Here is a 12,721-nt window from a genome sequence, read left to right as displayed (position 1 = left end):
TCATAGGAATACATGTAGATAGCTACACACACACACACACACAGCACACAGTGGCTGATGGTGATATATATATATATATATATATATATATATATATATATATATATATATATATATATATATATATATATATTTATATTCCATTGGAGCCCAGTGTCCCGAGTATTGGACAGAACTGGGATTTTTCAAGTCCTTATAAAGTAGGGAACCCCCAGGTAGGGACCTATGAGCTTCGCGACTATGAGCCGATAGGCGGAGGGCGGTACGCTTAGTACCCAACCAGCACAATGCCTCGCCCAGCACCCCTGGGATCCAATGGGGTATATATAGATAGATCGATAGATAGACAGATAGATAGATAGATAGCTACAAACACACAGTGGTTAAGTGTGAGTTTTCGTACACTGGAGGACGAGGGTTCACGCCCCACCATTGTAATAAACTTTGGGAGCTTTTTCCTGGCCACGTACTGCTTTGACGAACATAAGGGGTGCTGTGGTTGAACCAGTTTCGCGTACTGTAAAGCATGCTTGCACCCAGTTGGCTTGCGCAGGCTGACTACACTTGGTTCACAGACTACACACACATCCAAAGCCACTCCAACACTACAAGCACTTCTCAGCCTACTTACAATCTCTACCAGACAGCCTAAGCCACTTGGTAGAGATACATTGGCTGTATCGTCCCCACTTCGGTCGGGATAGGCCGATCCTGCAGTGGATACTCAAACGGCTGCTGCTGATGAAATATATATATATATATATATATATATATATATATATATATATATATATATATATATATACTGGATGGTGGGGTAACTGGGCACCATTATTATGTCTTTTTGGTCAGTATTACAGAAATGTAATGAGCGATTGGTGAAAAAGATAACTAGATCTGATGTGAGAGGTGTAAGGCTGAGAGGAAGACCACGAATAGGATGGATGGACAGTGTGAAGAGAGCGCTGGATGCGAGAGGGATGTCTGTTGAGCAAGGAAGAGTGGCTGTGCGTGACAGAAATAAATGGAGAGAAATTGTGAATGAATAAGTAATGACGCAGCCCTGAGGGGATATTCTCCCGCATTTGGTCTGATCAGCTAGTCAGGTCAGGTGCGGGTAAGGGGATGGGTCTGTTATGATGTGGCAGGGGTAAACCAGTTCTGCTGTCGGGCCCTGCTGCGGATGTCACTGATTGCATTGCCCAGTTGACCCTTGTGCGGTGTGGTGCGGTGAGGATCTGTCCGTTCTCTCCTTTGGGGCTAAGATGCGAATGAATGTGTTTGAATGGATGAGTAAATGGAGAGTGAGTCGTCCTGTCTCGGCTACCTCCCTTTCCTTGGGGGAAGCAGCCTAGGTATATAGATAGATAGATTACAGAAATGTGCATTAGTAATGGTCGCTGCAATGTTACTGTTAAATGAAATGGTACCTCGGATTGCCACCACTGGTAGGGCAGGGCCGGGGGCACAGGGTCCTCCCGGTCACCATCAGTCTACTGTGCCGGCAGCGACTGTTGCTGTTTCCGGAAATGCTCGTCAGCGAAGAAGTAAAAGTGCGGCCTTATTCTTCACCAACATCCGCGGCCTTACCACAAATTTAAACTCAGTTCATTTTCTCCTTCAGTCCATATCCCCTTTGGCCCTTTTCCTTACAGAACCACAAATCTCATCCTCTACCGATATATCCCCATTTTTTTCCCCCGGTTACCATCTCCTTACAAACTTCCGTATCAAGGGCAGCACCTGTTGTTATATCAAATCCCAATAGGCAGTTGACACTATTTTAAACTTCACTTCATCCAGTTTTGATTACTCATTTTATAAACTAAATTGTCAAAATATTACTAAATAAATTTGTGTAGTTTATCGCTCCCCCAATGCTTCTTCGGAATCCAATGTATTTGATTCCATATCCACACAGTTGAGTAACCTTATTCTTGCCCGTAGCACTGAAATTACCATTTTGGGTGATTTTAACATACATAAAGTTGAATGGTTATTGCATTCTGCCAGGACTGAAGACGCTAGTCTAGAGTGCGAGCTGTTTGCAGAATCGTTTAATCTCACCCAGCTGGTAAAGCAACCAACCAGAATACCTGATAATCCTGATCATAATGCCCATCTCTTGGATTTATTCTTGACAAATAATCCAGATCAATACAGGATAGAGGTACTGTCACCACTTGGATCCTCTGAGCACCATCTCATCAGAGCCTCATTAGCTAACTCCCCCACACCTCCCCGTTCTGAACCTGTCAGGGTGACCCGATGGCACTTTGATAGGGCAGACTGGGATGGATTTAGAAATTATCTTGCTAACATTCCATGGCAGTCGTTCTTCTCTAGTGATCCCAATTCTACCCAGTCCCACATTTGCAGCTTAATACTAGCTGGTATGGAATTATTCATACCAAGTCAACAGTTCACTAAAAGATCGAACTGTCCAAAATGGTTTGATGGCAACTGTGCCAGAGCAACAGCCCAAAAGTCCATCCATCCATTGCCAGACGCCATGTATCCCAAACAGGGTGGCCAAGGGCTCAGAGTGAATTGTTTTACAGGGAGGGGCACCAATCCTCCACCAACCCCACTTGACGTAGGGATGCCAACAGCATCTGGTGTTCCCAGGAGGTCACCCATCCAAGTACTAACCAGACCCAACGTTGCTTAACTTCGCTGATCGAACGGGAAGCGGTGTACTCAACGTGGTATGGCCGTTGGCAGCCCAAAGGTCATTGGCATATAATTCTTACTTAAAATAAAAAAAACATCTGAATCACTCTCTCAATTTAAAATTGCTAGAAATCATACAAAAGCTGCATTAAATCTAGCTAAATCAAACTTTCTTCAAAAGCAAGCATCAAAATTACTTAACAACCCTAATGACAATAGAATATTCTGGTCAACTCTTAATTCTTTCAATAATAACTTTAACAAATCATCATCCATTCCCCCACTGAAATCTTCAGATGGCAACATTACAAATGACCCGCGTGGGAAAGTGGACATTTTTGCCAGTATATTTGTCAGAAATTCTACCATAGACGATGCCAGCCAGAATGTCCCAGTACTAGAACTTGACTTTCCCGAAATTGCCCCACTCAAAATACAGACAAGATATGTAAAATCCATCCTAGACAATTTACCCACCAACAAAGCTCCAGGCCCAGATGGAATTCTGCCAATTGTTTTGAAAAAGTGTTCCCCTGAACTTGTCTCTGTTCTAGCTAAATTATTCAGACTATGCATACGTACTTCTTTATTCCCAAATTCATGGAAAGAAGCCAATATCCACCCAATTCCGAAGAAAGTTCGTCTGACCCCTCTGATTACAAACCAATAGCTTTCACATCTTCTCTTGATAAGGTATTTGAAACTTTAATTAATAAGCACATTGTTATACATCTTGAATCCAACAACTTAATTAGTGAAAGACAATATGGTTTTCGCCACGAAAGATCCACCATTGACATACTCAATCTCCTAACTCATACCATCCATCAATCAATTGATCTTTTTGGAGAAACTCATGCAATAGCTCTTGATATCTCTAAAGCTTTTGATAGAGTTTGGCACCGTTCCCTCCTGTCCAAACTCCCTTGCTATGGACTAAAGTTTTTTGTTCCTTTGATTTCTTCATATCTTAGTGACAGGAAAATAAGAGTAAAAGTAGATGATGTCTATTCCAGTTTCCAATTAACGCTGCATGCCGCAGGGATCAGTTCTGGCACCAACTCTATTCCTGGTTCATATTAATTATCTCTAATCTGTCACCCATAATCCCATCTACACATACGCAGATGACTCAACACTACATAGTTCATTCACACTCAGATACCCATTTACAAAGTCTAATATCTCTACCTCTCAACTCAGTACAGCCATCTCCATAAATCAAAACCTATCTACGATCAGTGAATGGGGACAAAATAACCTTGTCTCTTTTAATGCTAGTAAAACTAAATATATACAATTTACTAATAGACAGATATTGCCAGATTCGTACATTGCCTCCAGTGCTACTAATATTCCCATCTCCAAAAGTATTGAAATTCTTGGCGTCTCATTAACAATGCCCTCAACTGGATCTCTCATGTCAAATCACTTGTTAAAACGGCATCAAAGAAACTTGAATTATTGTACAGAGTCCGTAACTTCTTCGCTGATGAGCAGTTAGCTATAATCTATTAGAGTCATGTGCACTGTCAGCTTGAACATTGCTCACCCTTGTGGAATGGATGTGGAGAGGTTGCATTAAAACAACTACACAAAATTCAGAACAAAGCTGTTAGAATTATTAACAACCCTGCCATTATAAATAAAATACTCCCCTGCAAATAAGAAGGAATGTTGCCTCCCTTCATTATTTTACAGATATTTTTTTGGCAAATGCTCAGACGAAGTTGCGTCCATGGTGCCACCTTTCCATGCCTTCCCTCGTGCTACACGAGCATCTGGTCAAAGCTGTTAGAATTATTAACAACCCTGCCATTATAAATAAAATACTCCCCTGCAAATAAGAAGGAATGTTGCCTCCCTTCATTATTTTATAAATATTTTTTTGGCAAATGCTCAGACAAAGTTGCGTCCATGGTGCCACCTTTCCATGCCTTCCCTCGTGCTACACGAGCATCTGGTAGCGCTCATGACTGGAATGTCACTCAGCCATATTGCAGAACTTCTGCCTATCAGAATTCTTTCATTCCTCGAACTGCATCTCCCTGGAACTCGCTTCCCCAGAGTTGTTTCCCTCCAAATTTCAACCCACAGCTGTTCAAGTCTAACTGTTGCAGATATTTTATGAACAGAGGACACCAGTAATCTGGTGTATGGATTATTTTTATATATTCATTTGTTTTTTCTTCCTCCGTTATGTTATTAAAAAAAAAAAAAAAAAAAAAAAACTCATTTAGGGCTATCTTTTGGAACCAGACACATACTTAAGGATACAAAAACAACTTGCTTAGAAATAATACAAGGTGGTTGCCCGTTTACCCCATGTGATGGGGTAACCGGGCACCCAGACCTTTTTATTACTGTATGAAGGTACTCATTACTGTTGACTGCTTCTAAATGACATAAACTTAGGCAGGTAAACATAATATATAACATAAACTTTTATATAATATAAACTGAAGCAGGAAAAACAGGTGTACTCCTGCTACTCAGGAATTTGTAGTTCCGTATTATCACTGCGGTTCTGTGGGCACACGAGCTAACAGATTCAGAGCCTGGTGCATCCCTGAAACTTAGCAATATAGCGATAGATGACAAGGAGTTTTTGAGACATATTTAGAAACTAATAATGAAACTTAGTGACCAGTTGCCCTCCCCGAAGTGCCCAATTACCCCACTTCCATTATCCAGTAATGCATAACTATACAAACATCTTAATAGTTGCCATCCGACCTTTGATAATGTCCAGTAAATGAACATAAGTAGAGTCCTCTAGCTAACATCTAACATAGGTAACTTACCCTAAGCGTTTCCAGTGTTGGGGATTCTGTGAATTCTCAAAAACGTCACTCTTATGCCTGCAAGGATCCGTGGACTACTTTTTCCTCTTTCAAACTGTTGAGTTTGAGGTATGTTATTGCTGGCGGACTTAGCTATAAAATTAGCACCAGAAAATTTTAGAACATTAAAGATTTACAGTAAAACAATTAACTCTAAGCCCTTGGCCACCCCGTCTGGGATACATGGCGTCTGGCAATGAATGAATGAATGAAAAAAATTTATAGGTTTTATATATGAATGTTTGCAAATAACTTAGTGTGTGCCCGGTTCCCCCGCTAAGTTCCCAGTTTATATATATATATATATATATATATATATATATATATATATATATATATATATATATATATATATATCAAAGGCTTCAACATGCATGTGTTGGCCTTGGTCACCTAATGACGGCTCCCCATGCTGCCCGATGTCTGGCAGCCTTCTTATTCAGTCCTTTATCTCTGAGGTCACACTCAATGACCTCATCCCAGGTCTTTTTCGGTCTGCCTCTCCCAGCCCTACCCCTAACGTTAACACTTCTCCCTTTCTGCACCCACTTATCATCCCTCGTCCTCTCCACATGCCCAAACCATCTCAATCTACCTCTCTTCATCATAACACCAGTACACTCCACTCCCATCCTACCTTTCAACTCATCCAATAAACCTAGCCCTCCCAGGCCTCGCAGTCAAGGACGCACTGCATATCCACCTAATCATTGTAATTTCTGTGCGTTTGAGCCTACGAATATCCTCTTCCTGTACTGTCCAGGTCTCGCTACCATACAGCATTACACTCCTAACACATGCCACATATATATATATATATATGCTCTCCCCATTGTGGAGACAAACTGTGTAGCTTGCATAACGACTTGGGTCACTGAAGAATCATCAGAATGCTCCACTTCATCCGAAGCAAGAATATGCCGTATTCGATTGGTGATGTCAAGGCTTTGGTCCAGTCGTGGCGCATGTTCTCTGATGTGAAGCCCAAGTTCGTGAAGACAGGGCCCCAAACTCTGGTCAAGTTAAGCAAGCCTTTCGAAAGTTTGTTGATTTTAAAGGTCCCTTGCCTTCAGCTTCTCGTAATCGCTTCATGTTGTACAATGGTCGATGAATAGTCAAGATTTCCTTTTGCCTTTCCATGTGCCGACGTATCTGCGTCCCCTAGTATCGGCCATCTTTGTCACCTGTTTTCTATTTTCGGCGTACCAGGATATGTGCATTCTGATCGTTGTCCGACTTTCATACCAGCTGGGCTGAAGTAGTTTTTGGCATTCAAGGGGTGTAGCTACTAGCCGAACAACTGTCTTCAACCCCCGAGGCAATGGACAAGCTGAATGCTATAATGGCATCATCTTGCAGACCGTCAGCTTGGCAATGCGGTCCAGGAGTCTCCCGAGCACTCACTGGGAAGTCGCTCTGAATGATGCTCTCCATTACATCCAATCGCAGCTGTTCACTTACACCAACAAGACTCCCCATGAATGGCTGCTCAACTTCCAAAGAAAATCGGCTTTGGGAGGTACCATACCAACTTGGCTCACCAATGCTAAACTGACCTTTCTGAAACAGAATGTTCACGCGAGCAAGTACGAACCTCTGGTACAAGAGGTTCAGATTCTAGACATCAACTCCAGCTATTCTCATATACTATTCTGCACTGGGCATGAGACTACAGTGTCTCTATGCCACCTCGCTCCTGTGGGCGATGGAGACGACGCTGAGACCCCTGCTGAGCCGTCTCCTGTAGTCTTAAAACACAACCAAACACCACTGGAGAGACTGGCATCTGCTGTGTCAACTCCAGCTGTGCTGACGCCATTGCTGTCGCTAGTTGGAAGTGCTCCTGCCCGCCTGGTAGTTTCTGCTGGCGAGCTGAGTGCTGATGGCTTTCATCTGACTCCCTCGCTACCGCTTGATGGAAGCGCTCCTGCTCATCTGCCATTTCCAATTGGGCATTTGAGCGCTGCTGTCACTTCAACGACGGCAATGAACGTTGACTCCACCGACGTCGTGCATCGCCTCTCCAGAGTGCAATGCAAGCCACCATATCTTACTGAAAATTACCATTTGTGAGCTCCTTTTTCTGCTGGCGGTGAATGTGGTGGACAGTAGCGGTATTCATTCAGTGCTGCATCCACTCATGCTTTGACTCGTGTACTGTAGTGGCTCTTTATTTGTAAATCACATTATCTCTTTTATTAGGTGGTTTTGTATTCTCACTACCATTAGCCTAACATTGATTTCTCTCGTTGCAGGTCTATATTGTCATTCTATGCTCAATAAAGCTTCCTAAGCCAGTTTTTTCATACAGCACAATGAAATGCAGATGATAACGATCCATAGTTCCTTGACACTTAACCACCCATTCACAGGTTTGATATGTTTGACTCTCAACTCAGCACAGAAGTCTCCTTAAATCAAGACTTCTAAAATAACTGAAATGGGGCAAAATAATATTTTCTCATTTAATGTTATGAAAACGAAATATATCCAAATTAGTAATATACAGATATTGTCTGATTCCCACACTCCTTCAGTGCAATCACTATTCCTATCTCTAACAGTATTGAAATTCTAGCCATTTCACTTAACAGTAACCTCAATTTGACCACTCATATTAGTCCACTTGCTAAAACAGCGTCAAAGAATTTTGGATTATTGTAAAGACCCTGTGACTTCTTCACTTACAAGCAGGGTAATGTGTGCTCACAGCTCGAATATTGCTTACTCTTGTGGAGTTGCATTAAAACAACTGGGCAAAATTCAAAACAAAGATATAAGAAATTACAAATTATTTACCTCCTCTATAACTAAGATAGGGATGTGCGTTGAGCGAGAGGTGGTGATTGGAAATACCTTGTTTGAGAAGAAAGATATTGATAAGTAGACATGGGTGAGCCAGGAGGGAGGAAGGGTTGTTGATAGAGCATTGATGGACTGTGTGGTTGTGTCCAGGAATGTAATAAGAAGATTGCTGGATGTGAGGGTTTTTAGAGGGGAAGGGGGAGGTATGTTTGACCTGGTGGAGGGAAAGTTGAGATTAGATAAGAGATGGGTGACAGCTTGGAGAGTTAGGTGTGGTAGGGAGGTTTTGAAAGTGAGTGAGTTGGATAAAAGAGAGAAAATGATAAAGTATCAGGAGAAATTGAAAGATGAGTGGAACGCAGTGAAAGATCAGGAGAATGGCAGTGTGGAGGAGGAATGGCAGTTGTTTAAGAGTGCTGTGGTGGGGCATGCGGAAGAGGTGTGTGGTGTGAGACGAGTGGGTGGTGGTGTAAGAAAGGGAAGTGAATGGTGGTGCGAGGAAGTAAGTATGGCTGTGGCTAAGAAGAGACGTGCAAATGAAGTGTGGCTGCAGAGGAAGGATGAGGTGTCATATGAGAGGTATAACGAAAAGAGGAATAGGGCGAGAAGGACTGTGCGTGATGCTAAAGTGACAGCAGATGAGAAGTGGGGTAGGCAGTTGACTGAGAATTTTCAACAGATAAGAAACGTTTTGGAAGAAGGTGAAAAGAGTGCGAAAGGGAGAGTCTGGGAGGGAAGAGTGAGTAAAAGCAGAGAATGGATGGATGTTAACTGAGATGGATGCAGTAAGGAAGGGATGGGCAGAGTATTTTGGAAGATAGTTAAATGTAGAGGACGAAAGGGAGACTGAGATTGTGGCAGATGGAAGGATGCAAGGAATAAATGTGTTGGGAGAGTTGAATGATTCTTTGTCCACGGTGGGGGAAGTGCAGGAGGCAGCAAAGGAGATGAAAACAGGGAAAGCTGCAGGTATGGATGGGTGTGCTGTGGAATGTCTGAAAGGTGGTGGAGCGACTATTGTTGACTGGTTAGTAAGATTGTTAAATGTGTGCTTTGTGCAAGGTGTGGTGCCAATTGACTGGGCAAGTGCTTGTGTGGTCCTGTTGTATAAAGGTAAGGGTGACAGGTGTGAATGTACTAGCTTTAGGGGTATAAGTCTGTTGAGTGTAGTAGGTAAGGTATATGGTAGAGTGTTAATAGAGTTAGCGAGGATACAGAGGGAGTGATTGGTGATGAGCAGTGTGGCTTTAGGAGAGGGAGGGGATGCGTGGATCAGGTGTTTGCTGTGAGACAGGTGTGTGAAAAGTATTTAGCGAAAGGTAAGGATGTATTTTGGGCGTTCATGGATTTAGGTAATGCGTATGATAGAACTGATAGGGAGACTTTGTGGATTGTTTTAAGATTGTATGGAGTTGATGGTAGGTTACTAAAAGGAATGAAAAGTTTTTATGTAAATAGCACAGCGTGTGTAAGAATGGGAAATAAACTGTGAGTGATTGGTTTCCTGTGAGAATGGGGCTGCGACAAGGATGTGTGATGTCGCTTTGATTGTTTAATATTTATATGGATGGTATTGTAAGGGAGGTGAATGCAAGAGTGTTAGGTGGAGGTCTGAGTCTGGTGAATGTTGATGGTAGAGAGTGGAATGTGAAGCAGTTGCTATTTGCGGATAATACTGCACTGGTGGCGGATTCAGAGGAGAGATTGAGACAGTTGGTAGAGGAGTTTGGAAGGGTGTGTGAAAGGAGGAAATTGAAAGTAAATGAGAATAAGAGTAAAGTGATGAAATGTATGAGGTTGGTAAACAGTAGAAGGATGAATGTAGTTTTGAATGGTGAATTGCTTGAGGAGGTAGAGTGTTTTAAGTACTTAGGGTCACATGTTGCTGTGGATGGAAGAATAGGTGCAGAAGTGAAGTTTAGATTGAATGAAGTAGGAAACGTGCTGGGAGGAATGAAAAAAGCGTTTAGATGTCGTTCGCTTAGAATGGATGTAAAGAGAAGGCTGTATGAGAGTGTTGTGGTACCGACTGCGTTATATGGGGCTGAAATATGGAATATGGGTGTAGCAGAGAGGAAAAGTTTGAATGCAATGGAGATGAGGTGTCTGAGGAGTATGTGTGGAGTGACGCGTATGGATCGAGTGAGAAATGATGAAGTGCGAAGGAGAACTGGAGTTGTTCAGGAGATGGATGATCGCGATGAGCAGAGGGTGTTGCAATGATTTGGGCATATGGAGAGAATGGATAATGAGCGACTGGTGAAAAAGATAACTAGATCTGATGTGAGAGATGTAAGGCTGAGAGGAAGACCACGAATAGGATGGATGGACAGTGTGAAGAGAACATTGGATGAAAGGGATGTCTGTTGAGCAAGGAAGAGTGGTTGTGCATGATAGAAACGAATGGAGAGAAACTGTGAATGAATAAATGATGATGCAGCGCTGAGGGGACATTCTCCTCCATTTTGTCTGATCAGCTGATCATGTCAGGTGCGGGTAAGAGGATGGGTCTATTATGATGTGGCAGGGGTAAACCAGCTCTGTTGTCGAGCCCTGTGGCGGATGTCACTGATAGCACTGCGCAGTTGACCCTCATGCGGTATGGTGCAGCGAGGATCTGTCCCTTCTCGCCTTTGGGGCTAAGATGGGAATGAATGTGTTTTGAGTGGATGAGTAATTGGGAGTGTGTCGTCCTGTCTCGGCTACCTCCCTTTCCTTCGGGGATGCAGCCTAGGTATATAGATAGATAGAGATAATGAAGAAGGAATGTTGCCTCCCTTGCATTATTTTACAGATACATTTATAGTAAACGCTGAGATAGAGCTGCAGCCATTGTGCCACCTCTCTATGCTTTACCCCATTGCAACACGGGCATATGCTATCGCTCTTGACCATCACACTGCCATATTTCAGAACTTCTATCATAATCCCTCGATTCATCGAACCATGTTACTTCCGAATTCGGTTCCCCAGATTCAGGGCCGGCTTTTGGCATAGGCCATGTAGACGGTCACCTAAGGTGTCCCCATCTTGAAAGGGGGCGCCCTCAAAGGAAAATTTATATATATATATAATTTTATATATATATATATATATATATATATATATATATATATATATATATATATATATATATATATATATACTGTATGTATATTCGCTGGTGGGAGCCCTTCCACATTTTCTGCAATGTGACATCAGTCTGCCACTACCGAGTTTATATTATACATACAACACACACACACACAATTTTATCTATCCATCTGCCTGTCTATAAAATGACCTTAATAATTCGAGTAATACATAATTTTGTTCTGCAGAAAAAGAATAGTGAAGTAATACCGGTAACTGAAGACAGAACAATTAAAAAACATTGAAATTGGCTTGGAGTATTTACATTGAGGAGCCTGCTTAATTAACTCTGCAATTAAGAGGTGTTTATTTAAGTCCCCAGGAAGGTTAGGCTAAAATTACTACAGGAGTGTTACGAGTGTATAGTGAAGTGGATTATGAATAAGTAATAATTATATTGTATGTAATAATATATTGGGTTAACTTATTTTGTTATATTAGGTACTTTGCACTCGTTCCGCTGTGCTTTACCCCATTGCAACACGGGCATATGCTATCGCTCTTGACCATCACACTGCCATATTTCAGAACTTCTATCATAATCCCTCGATTCATCGAACCATGTTACTTCCGAATTCGGTTCCCCAGATTCAGGGCCGGCTTTTGGCATAGGCCATGTAGACGGTCACCTAAGGTTTATAATCTCCCTCCGCATTTTTAATCAGTGCAATGAAAGTGATGACTGGAGAGTAAGTTACCGTTTAATCGCCGATGTCACTGACTCAAGAGTTGCGAGTGATCGCCAAATTCGCCAGCTAGTTCAAAATGGAAGTTGGTCTACCCAGATATGTGTCTACCCCTACTGAGACCAGAAGTCGCGTATTTTCTAAAATTTCTCCCGCGGTAGTTATTGATACACCGTACTTAGGCTCTTCATGAAATTATTCTCCAACAGTTATGCTAATTTCCTAGATATGCTTTAGTGCGATAAATGCAGTAAAACAGTTACTAGAAACTGTTCAACTATACAGTGGGGTATGACAGCGTTTATCACTTATATACAAGCCTCTAGCGGCAGCATTGGTTGAAGCCCATATTATTTGGTTTTCTAATAAATAATGGTTCACATGGAAAATTCTGAAGAAAATCTGCAAAGTTTTTCATATGAAAATTATACATTGCTTAATGCCGAAATTGTCAGGAGACGAGACTGCTTTCGCCCTTCCGAATGCTCCAAAGTAACGTACAAAAGCTCCAGGGGGGCAGACGACACACGAAGACAAACGATCTTGAGCTTGGTCACGCTAATATTTTGTATCGAAGACGCG

At 42.2% G+C, this 12,721-nt stretch overlaps 1 non-coding gene across 1 annotated transcript; it reads right to left on the bottom strand.

Annotated features, from left to right (window-relative positions):
- Nucleotides 1-2,603: 2,603 nt before the first annotated feature.
- LOC145416710 (5S ribosomal RNA) lies at nt 2,604-2,722 on the bottom strand. The gene has a single exon (XR_013900325.1). It is a non-coding gene; the product is annotated as a 5S ribosomal RNA (ribosomal RNA).
- Nucleotides 2,723-12,721: the final 9,999 nt, after the last annotated feature.

The sequence above is a fragment of the Coenobita brevimanus genome, chromosome 13 (genome assembly GCF_032717465.1).
Source record: "Coenobita brevimanus isolate Jiangsu-jjx chromosome 13, ASM3271746v2, whole genome shotgun sequence".
Taxonomy (NCBI): Eukaryota; Metazoa; Arthropoda; class Malacostraca; order Decapoda; family Coenobitidae; genus Coenobita; species Coenobita brevimanus.
The sequence above is the reverse complement of the archived record's forward strand: the minus strand, read 5'-3'. Positions and strand labels throughout refer to the sequence as shown.